The sequence below is a fragment of the Toxorhynchites rutilus genome, chromosome 1 (assembly GCF_029784135.1).
Source record: "Toxorhynchites rutilus septentrionalis strain SRP chromosome 1, ASM2978413v1, whole genome shotgun sequence".
Classification (NCBI taxonomy): domain Eukaryota; kingdom Metazoa; phylum Arthropoda; class Insecta; order Diptera; family Culicidae; genus Toxorhynchites; species Toxorhynchites rutilus.
The window spans coordinates 15181394-15190496 of NC_073744.1; the positions used below are offsets into that span (position 1 = coordinate 15181394).

A 9103-nucleotide genomic window follows, 5' to 3' on the forward strand; every position below is an offset into this window, starting at 1 on the left:
TAAACTTCAGAGGGAAATGTAAAATAAAATAATCGTTTGATAATTTTTTTTGTCTTTATTGGAAAGATTTTCAGCCTTAGGCTGGTTCATCAAACGTTTGATAATTCTTCCGTACATATATTTTGTTCTAGTCATCATACCAAACGTAAAAGGTCCGTCATTAAATTTACTGGTAACGAAGAACAATCAATCACAATAAATGAATTGACTTTACACGGCATTTGTTCATTTTTTTCACTCACAGAGCAAATATATTGAACTCAATTGAATTTGGAAACTGTTTCATTCAATCAAGAATTTAATCAATACAAACGAATGATTGCTAAGCTAAGGTAGTTCCACGTGAACCTTGCGGTTATATCATAGATATAACCCACTAATTTTTGACGTAGGACTACGTCTAACCGGAAGATATAGGGGGTGAAATGGAAATCTAGGCACTGAACAAGTAGGAAAAAATGCAAGATTTGGAACGCTTATAACTCGAGCATTTCTCAATAGATCGCAAAGGTTTTTGCATCAATTGATAGGAAATATATCTACGCATCTAGCATAACGAATAACATTTCATTTTTCTTGAGAAAAATAATTGAATAATTGTGAAATATCAAGCATTGTCCAAATGCACTATGTGCCCATTTTTGATTGGTCCATTTTGTGCTCCTCAAATCGTACCGACCAAAACGGGCAACCAGAGCAGCAGCGAAATAGAATGAAGCACGATTGGAAAGGAAAAAGAAAAAAAACGAAACATTGGTCGCAGTCTCACACATGCGTAATTCTCGAGCCAGCCAGTCAGCTTAAAAATCCCCGCTCCGCTGCCGTAACGATCATTCTCATTCAAACCGTACACCACATCAGTTCGCATCACAACACATCAACAAACCAACCCAAGCAGCCATGTCTGGACATGGCAAAAGAGGGAAAGTGAAGGGAAAGGCAAAATCCCGCTCGAACCGCGTTGGTCTGGAGTTCCCCGCAAGGGTAGCTAGGCCGAGCGCGTTAGTACCAGTGCACCAGTCCACCTAGCCGGCGTTATATAGTTTCGGCCGCCGAAGTGATCGAGTTAGCTGGCAAAGCTGCTCGCGACGATAAGAAAACCCGCATTCGGAACAGAACACATTCGGTTCGGTGGACATCAAGACAACAGGCAGTTGGCGAGTGGCAAACGCAATCGCAAAACGGCATCAGGTAGCAGAAGAAAAAAGTTTGTTCTTTATACAAACTGCTTTGGTGGCAAATCCAGAACAAGGCGGCATCGTGGGCGTTCGAAATGGTTTTTTTTCAAAACCACGAGTACTAAGTTTTCTAAATTGGAACCATTCCATAAAACAAGGCGCTTTTCAGGGCCATTAAACCTTCCAAAAAAGAGTTTAGGAAATACAGTTCAATGCTTTCTTAAACATTATCCAAAATAAAAATAAAACACAAATTGATTTTTTCATAATTTGTTTGCCAGGATCTGATGAGTATGTGAATTTGGCAGTTGTTCTGAGCTTATTGATAGTTGGGGACTTTCCTGATTTTTCAATTTTTACCAATTCTTAAATTGTTTCCAGATTGAAAGTACAGTAATTTACAATTAGTTAGACATTTAGCTAATTGGACGGACATGTAATGCGACATATTTAGTTGAACATTTTTGTAAACATAGAGTTCGGGGTCCAAATTATGACCCCACATTGAAAGTCGACACTGTATCACTGTCATCGCAAATGTTCAATTACAGGTTAAAATCGCCTCCAATGCGACACTGAGTGGTGCTTCGGCACGTCGTATTGAATGTAATTTACTGTAAAACATTTCACAAAGCTGGATGGGAAGAAATTTTCCAACTGTGAAAGCTGTGGCGAGTGGCAACAAATCGCTAAACAGGAAGGTTTAGCCGAACAAGATGGGAATATCGAGTGATAACAAAACAATAAACTCTTTAGATTGAAGATAATTTTGTGATCCTGTAAAGGACCCTTTTTAGCCTGCATGTGAATCCAACGAGCGAACAAATCGTAATGAATGCATTTTTTTGCCATCGCTCCCTTTTAACGCTCATTCGTTCGTCTCGTTGGACTCGCCCCTCTGGCTGAGTCTGCCGATTTGTCTCTATCCTGTGAGTGTGTACCGCTAGAGTATGAAACACGCGGACCCCAAAAAAAATATCTTATTTTCTTTCAAACCGTAAACCCGTGTTGTTGTACGGCATCAGCATCGTGGACGTAACAAAGGAGGCCAAGTTAAGGGAAAGGCAAAGTCTCACTCGAACCGTGCAGGTCTCCAGTTCCCTGTTGGTCGCATTCACTGATTGCTCCGCAAGGGTAACTAGGCCGAACGGATTGGTGCCGGAGCACCAGTATACCTAACAGCGATTATAGAGTTTCGGCCGTCGGAGTGCTCGAGTTGGCTTGCAAAGCTGCTCACGACAATCAGAAAACCTGCATCAAGAACAGAGCAGCTTCGGTTCGGCGCTCATCAAGGCAACAATTAGTTTCAGTGAGTGGCAAAGTGTTTCTCCGGCACGTCGCATTAAATGTAATTTACTGAACAACATGTCACAAGCTGGATGGGAATTTTCCAACTGTGAAAGCTGTGGCGAGTGGCAAACGCAATAGCTAAACAGGAAGGTTTAACCGAACAAGATGGGAATATCGAGTGATAACAAAAACACAACACCCTAGGTTCTTTTCAGAACCATTAACATATTCATAAAGAGTAAACAGTAAAATAATCCATTTTTCAGGTAGATAGGTAGGTATTCACGTGGTAGAAGAAAATAAAACAATATATTTAAAATATATATTTAACAAAAGCTGTCCCCTTTGTATAGTCCTACGTCACTCCGGTTATGTCCCCGACATTACCCACCCGTCTTTTTCATTAGGGTGCCCACTTCCATTTTAGGGTGGTGCGCCGAAAAATCAAAATTTTCCCCATTTTCCCGATAATGCCTGTTTTCAAAAAAAACATAACTTTTAAATCACTGCACCGATTCAGATCATCGACGAATCAAATTAACCCATTAACGACCAAGCTGTAAAAATTATTTTTTTGACGAAAGCCATTGTTGTATTTTCGATTATTAACGCTAAAGGAACTCCAATGTTCAAGAATTATTTTTTCCCATCTTCCATTTTCCGGGAAATGACTGTTCGAAAAATCGAACATTGGCCGAAACCCGCACATTTTTTTGCAAGTACAAACATACTGCGAACTAAAAGTCACTTCAAATAGCAAATATACGGTATTCATAAATGCATCAATTTTGGATTCCCGGAAGAACAAGAACAGGAGAATGGAGGTCTCTAAGTATAAATCCAAATTAATCCACCTAAGGTGAGATGTGGCATTTCTTATTTCATGTAATTTTAACTTATTACTGACAGGCTTTTTCTTTTAAACGAAAGCATATGCTGTTATTTTTATTGTTAACTGTGGAAAATGTCAATGCTTAAAAACTAGTCTCTCCAATTATCCATTTCCCGAAAAAATCGAACATTTTCCAAAACCTGCAAAGTACCAGAGTACTGCTAAAAACAATGGCATAGAGGGTTGGGAGGTTATTATTCGGTCCGGCGGAAGAATATTCACACAAACAATCTCATTAGAATCCTCGTTACACGTACTGATCATTTCCTCCAGCTCCCCCACAAAAGAAATTCTACGGGCCGCCATCACCTAAGGTTGTTACGGACAAAAAATCATACAGATTTCCAATAATATTTGCTAAATTAATCGATATTTGCAAACATTCACAACTGAAAATGCAAGAATAAATGAAAAACCTTCCGTCTTCTAAAGTAAACAAACCAAAATGCGCAGCGGAGGTTAGATGTGTTGGTGTTGATTCAGCAGAAAAAAAAATGTTCGTTATGGCCAACGTTCGATTTTTCGAACACTCAATTTCCCCGGCTGTTATTTTCATGTATGCGGCTCAATCGAATGATTTTCGCTCTATATCACAATGTATGTTCTTTTATCAAAGCAATACTGTAGAAAACTTCACATATTTTGGTATTTTATTGGGGTTTTTAATTGAAATTGAAAATACCTTCCAAACATACTTGCTTTAAATCGAATTTATTATCCAATAAAGTTACTCAAAATTGAATGAAATCGATATAAGTGGTAGCTAATAAATAAGGCTATCATTTGGTGCAAAAATATTATCATATGTTTCCTGTCAGAAGACATGAAAAATTATCAAAGTTGCTGTTCGATTTTTCGAACGCTTGGCCTAAAATGGGTTAAAGCCAAAAAGCTAGTTTTTTTGAAAAGTCACTCTCCATCACTCTTAACATACAGGCACTGATCACTATTCGATCTCTGGAATCCACGCTGTTTGTTAAAACGATGGAAACGATCGTTCTATACCTGCGTCGCTTGCTTGAGGCCGTATAGAGAACGATTCAGTCGACAGAACAGACTGTCTACTTACTCATATATATCTCCTCTGTCACTTCTCCATTTAGAGAGGCTGTTCGAACATCCACCTGATGGATCAGCAATCTTTGCTGATTTGCAATTGCTAGCATTAACCGCAACGTATCAACCTTCGCTACGCAAGCAAGCCACGCGCAACCAGTCGAACTTTGTTTCGGTCTGGTTCCCGGCCTTCTTCGCGCTTGAATCGAAAAACCCATTTACGCGTGATTGCATCTCGCCCTTTTGGCAGTTTACCAGCGTCCACGTTTCATTGTTAAGAAGCGAAGTCATCTCCTCGTCGACAGCTTTCTTCCACTTCGGACAATCCGGTCTCTTTAATTCGTAAGTCTCCGTAATTCAGCAATGAGAAACCTGGCAAGTTTCGAACGTACTCCATAGCACCGAGAGGTGACCGGCGATTGCGGTTAGACTGTTCCTGAATTTCTTTTTCTTCGGATAACCTATCAAAAACCTCGGAACTCCCACTGCTTTCAGTTTCATCCGATTGCTCCCGATCTAGATTCGTTAAATCTTCACTGTCAATGAAATCACCATCTTGTTCGATATCAATGGACGAATCAACCGGTACCGCACTGAAATCACAGATCTGCTTTGCTTCTACTCGTTGCTGGTTCCTTGAGCGCTTTCGTCAATGACAACATCTCGAACGGTTGCGATTTTCTGTTCCCACATACGATAGCCATTTATACCATATCCAACAAATATGCCTCTTCAGGTTTTCTCGTCAAGCTTTCCCCAGAGCTCCCTCGGAATATAACAATAAGCCGAAGAACCAAACACTCGAAGCTTAGAATCATGAGATTTTCTACCTTCCTACATTTCGAACGATGTCTTCTCCTCACCAATAACACTTGCTATACTCCTGTTAGCGAGAAACGCAGCTGTCTGTACCGCCTCGTCCCAAAACGAACGATCAGCTCTCGAATCAAACAGCATTCTTCGCCATTGTCAGAGCACAATCGTGAAATATGCACACCAAATTTTGCGGTCACTTCCCCGTCATACTCTTTAAAACACTTGGCCAGTTCGTCCCTTAATCGAAACAAATACACCACAGTAAACCGCGTAAAATCATCGATGAACGTTGCGAAGTACTTATCGTCATCCCAACCAGCTGGCATCACTGGTCTGCAGACATCGGAGTGGACCAGCTCCAGCACACGAGTCGGACGATGCTCCTCACGCAGAGTGAATGGATTCCTTGGCCGCTATGCACGGCTCGCAAATAACCGTTAAGTTGCCACCACTGTTTCAATTCAGTCATCTCGCCATGGAGTTCCTCATCAAGCTCGATAATTTTCATTCACCAAGATGACCATATCGACGGTGCCATAGCTCCGTCACTTTACTAGACATTCCCGAAAAATACAAAGAATCACATTTATCTTCATGTGTGCATAAGTTTAATACGTAGAGTTTCTCGTTCGTTTGAATGGTGGCTACTACTTTCGAGTTCTTCAGAACCTCCATTTTGACTTCTTCAAACACCACTTTCATTCCAGCTGATTCGATCTTCCCAATCGAGAAGAGGTTGCAACGTGTCTCAGGAATATACACAACTTCAGTCATAGACGCTTCAATAGTATTATTGACGATTGCTGACACAACGGGAACGTCTCCAAATTATTTCGCCGTCACACATTCATCGCTTTTCGCAACAGTTATCTTCATAGGTTGTTCCAGCAGCTCCAGTTTCGAGAATAAATTTCTATCGTTACAGATGTGCTCGGTAGCCTCCGAGTCAACAAACCATTGGATCTTTATCTCCTGGCACAGTGACGCTTCACCGTCTGTAAAAAACATTACACCACTCTTTTTATTTTAAGCAACATGCGCACTTCGTTTCTAGAATGAACTGCTTTCAATTTTCTTCCTCTCAGGACAATCGGCAAGCTTTTTGGCAGCCAAAGCATTTAAAGAACTTCCTCTTCTGTTTTTGTTTATATCACGTCTCTTCGGAGAACGTTTCACTAACATCTGGTACCGTTTCGTTCCGCTTAATTTCCTCATCGAGCATCCTGCATTTACGAAGTCCATCGTAATCTGCTCTTCCGGCTGAGATTCGATTGAAGTAACAAAAGCATCATACTGCGATCCGCGAGGAAGCAACAATCGGCACACAACATCGCTATCATCAGTCTGCCCTCCAGCGCTCCAGGACATTCGCATCATTCGATCGAATTTATCGAAATGCTCTAGCAGCGGCCAAGAAGTATACCGTAACTCATGCAGCTGCCGGTTCAGATGCATCCGCTTCGCCACACTTTTTTTTCGAAGATTTTCACGAGACTATCCCAAATCTGCTTAGAGGCTGTTTTCCATTACAGGTGCTCCAACTGATTGTCGTGTATCCGAGAAACAATCAACGATTTGCAGTGTTTCTCCTTCTTTTGTCAATTTCGGTCTCGATGCATTCCACTGAGTCGAACTCCTCCAAACAAAGTCAGCGTTCGGAATTTTCATGCGGGGAAATTGGTCCCGTCAAATAAGCCTCCCTACCTAGTTCATTCTCTTCATACTTTTTTCGCACACTTATACCGTATTTAAACTAATAATGCGATAAAACCCCGAACCAGGAACCGTTCCTAGGCCCATAACCTATTAGTCTGAAAAACTCGGCAAAAGTGAAACACGCGGACTTTCACGATAATAAGCGAGAGAATTTATTTCGTACACATGTGCAGTTGAGTTTCACTTGAAAGATTACTGCAAATAGTGTTTGACAGCAGCACACTCTGTGCTGAGTACACACTGATGTTTAAACAGACAAACGCTTCATAAATTATACTCTAACAATTTTAACTATTGAAACAGTTGAAACAATTGGTGGCAATGTAGTTACCACGACCCGTTAACCCCAAAAACGCTTCCTTGTGAATTCACTTTATTTCGCCTATGGTTATGATGATGATGATGATGTTGCATTAAAGAGGCTTCAAACTTTTCAGTTCATTCGCCTCTAAATGGTTATGAAAAAATCAAAACAATATTTCTAGTGCAGCCATACCGATTATTTCAGCGATTTACAAAAGCAGTTTCAAAAAAAAAATTTATAATTTGGATTTTTCATCACATACATCATTTATTTTATTTTAAAAAAATGCATGATCTTAAAAAGTAGATCCTAAATAGTACGTTTACAGTGAAAAATTTATCAACTTGTTGCATCTTGAACGAATTTCAACATAATTTTCTGCCGACGCTCTAAAATTGTGATATTGTTACATAAAAATGTCTCCCAAGTTAATATTATACGTTTTTAGCAGCTCAAAAAATTGGAGTGATTTCAGATACCTTTAGAAGTTTTTGGTTATGTAAAATCTATGTCTAAAGACTACAAAAATGTAGGGCCAAATGTGTTGCTAAGCGCGAAACCTGATTAAGAAATCGTCCGATTTGAGCCATATTTTTTTTATGTATTCGTCTCTGCCCGTAGATCAATGTTATGGAGAGAAAAATAAAAAAAAATCGAAAAACTCTGAAGGAAGGTCGGAAAATTTGGAAAATTTATTTCCCATATGTTTTAAAATTACATCATGATAAGCGTTGTTAGTCCATTCGATGTTTGCGCTAACGAAATTGATTCTTGTTTGAAGGTGTAAAAGAATTTTCAGGCGGAATAACGCATTCCAATCTATATAAATAAAAAAAGGAAGGCCAAATGTGTTGCTAATCGCAAAATCCGAAGAAGGAAAGGTTCCTTTTTAGCCGTCTTCATTTTGTTGTATTTGTTGTATTCTGCCCATAGAACAATGTTATGATGAGAAAAAATTTAGAAATTCGATCTAAAAAAATTCGAACTCATATCAAAACAATAAATTTGGAAGTTCGCCGGGTCAGATAGTATTGAAATAATATTGCAAGTGCAGCGAAAAAAATAGTTTGACGTGGGACTACGTCTAACCGGAGTATATGGGGTGAAATGATAACCTAAACACAGAACATTCAGGAAAAAAATGAAAGATTTCGAATGTTTATAACTGGAACATTTCTTAATAGATCAGAAATATGTTTGCAAAAATTGATAGGAAATATTTATACGCGTCTATCACAAGAAATAAAATATTATTTCACATGAGATGAACAATTGAATAACTGTAAAATGTCAAACATTATTTAAACGCTAACTACCAAGTTTTGATTGGGCTGATTTACGGTTTCCCCAACACAGACTTCAAAATCAATGTAATCCGCTTTGTCAAAACATGCAAGTCGGGGGTATTTTGGCTCCCATCGAGTAGTGTTTCCTTAACCCGGACAATGTGCCTGGGGGAATCCACTTTGTAAATACATGCAAGTGGTGGGGATTTTTGTTCCCACCGAAATGTGTTTCCCGGAAGATGGGAAACTCTAAACAATGATGCCTGGGGGAATCCGCTTTGCAAATATATGCAAGCTGCGAGTACTTTTGTACTCGCTTGTCTTTGTGCAAACCGGAATATGTTTCCCTAAAACGTACTTCTAAACTGAGAAGCCTGGGAATATCGCCATTTCCGATACTAGAGGTGAATGAACTTTTGCGGTTCGAGAACAACGTAAACATGAGGGATGCAATAATTTCAGAGGGAAATGTAAAATACAATGATCATTTGACAATTCTTTCGTTCACATATTTTGGTAGTCCTAGGCATCATATCAAACGTAAAATGACGTTCATCAAAATTTA

At 39.5% G+C, this 9103-nt stretch overlaps 1 protein-coding gene across 4 annotated transcripts in view; it reads right to left on the reverse strand.

The window, feature by feature from the left end:
- Positions 1–9103, reverse strand: part of LOC129762769 (tachykinin-like peptides receptor 86C) — a 181347-nt gene that overhangs the window by 90390 nt on the left and 81854 nt on the right. The gene's annotated exons all lie outside the window — the stretch shown is intronic.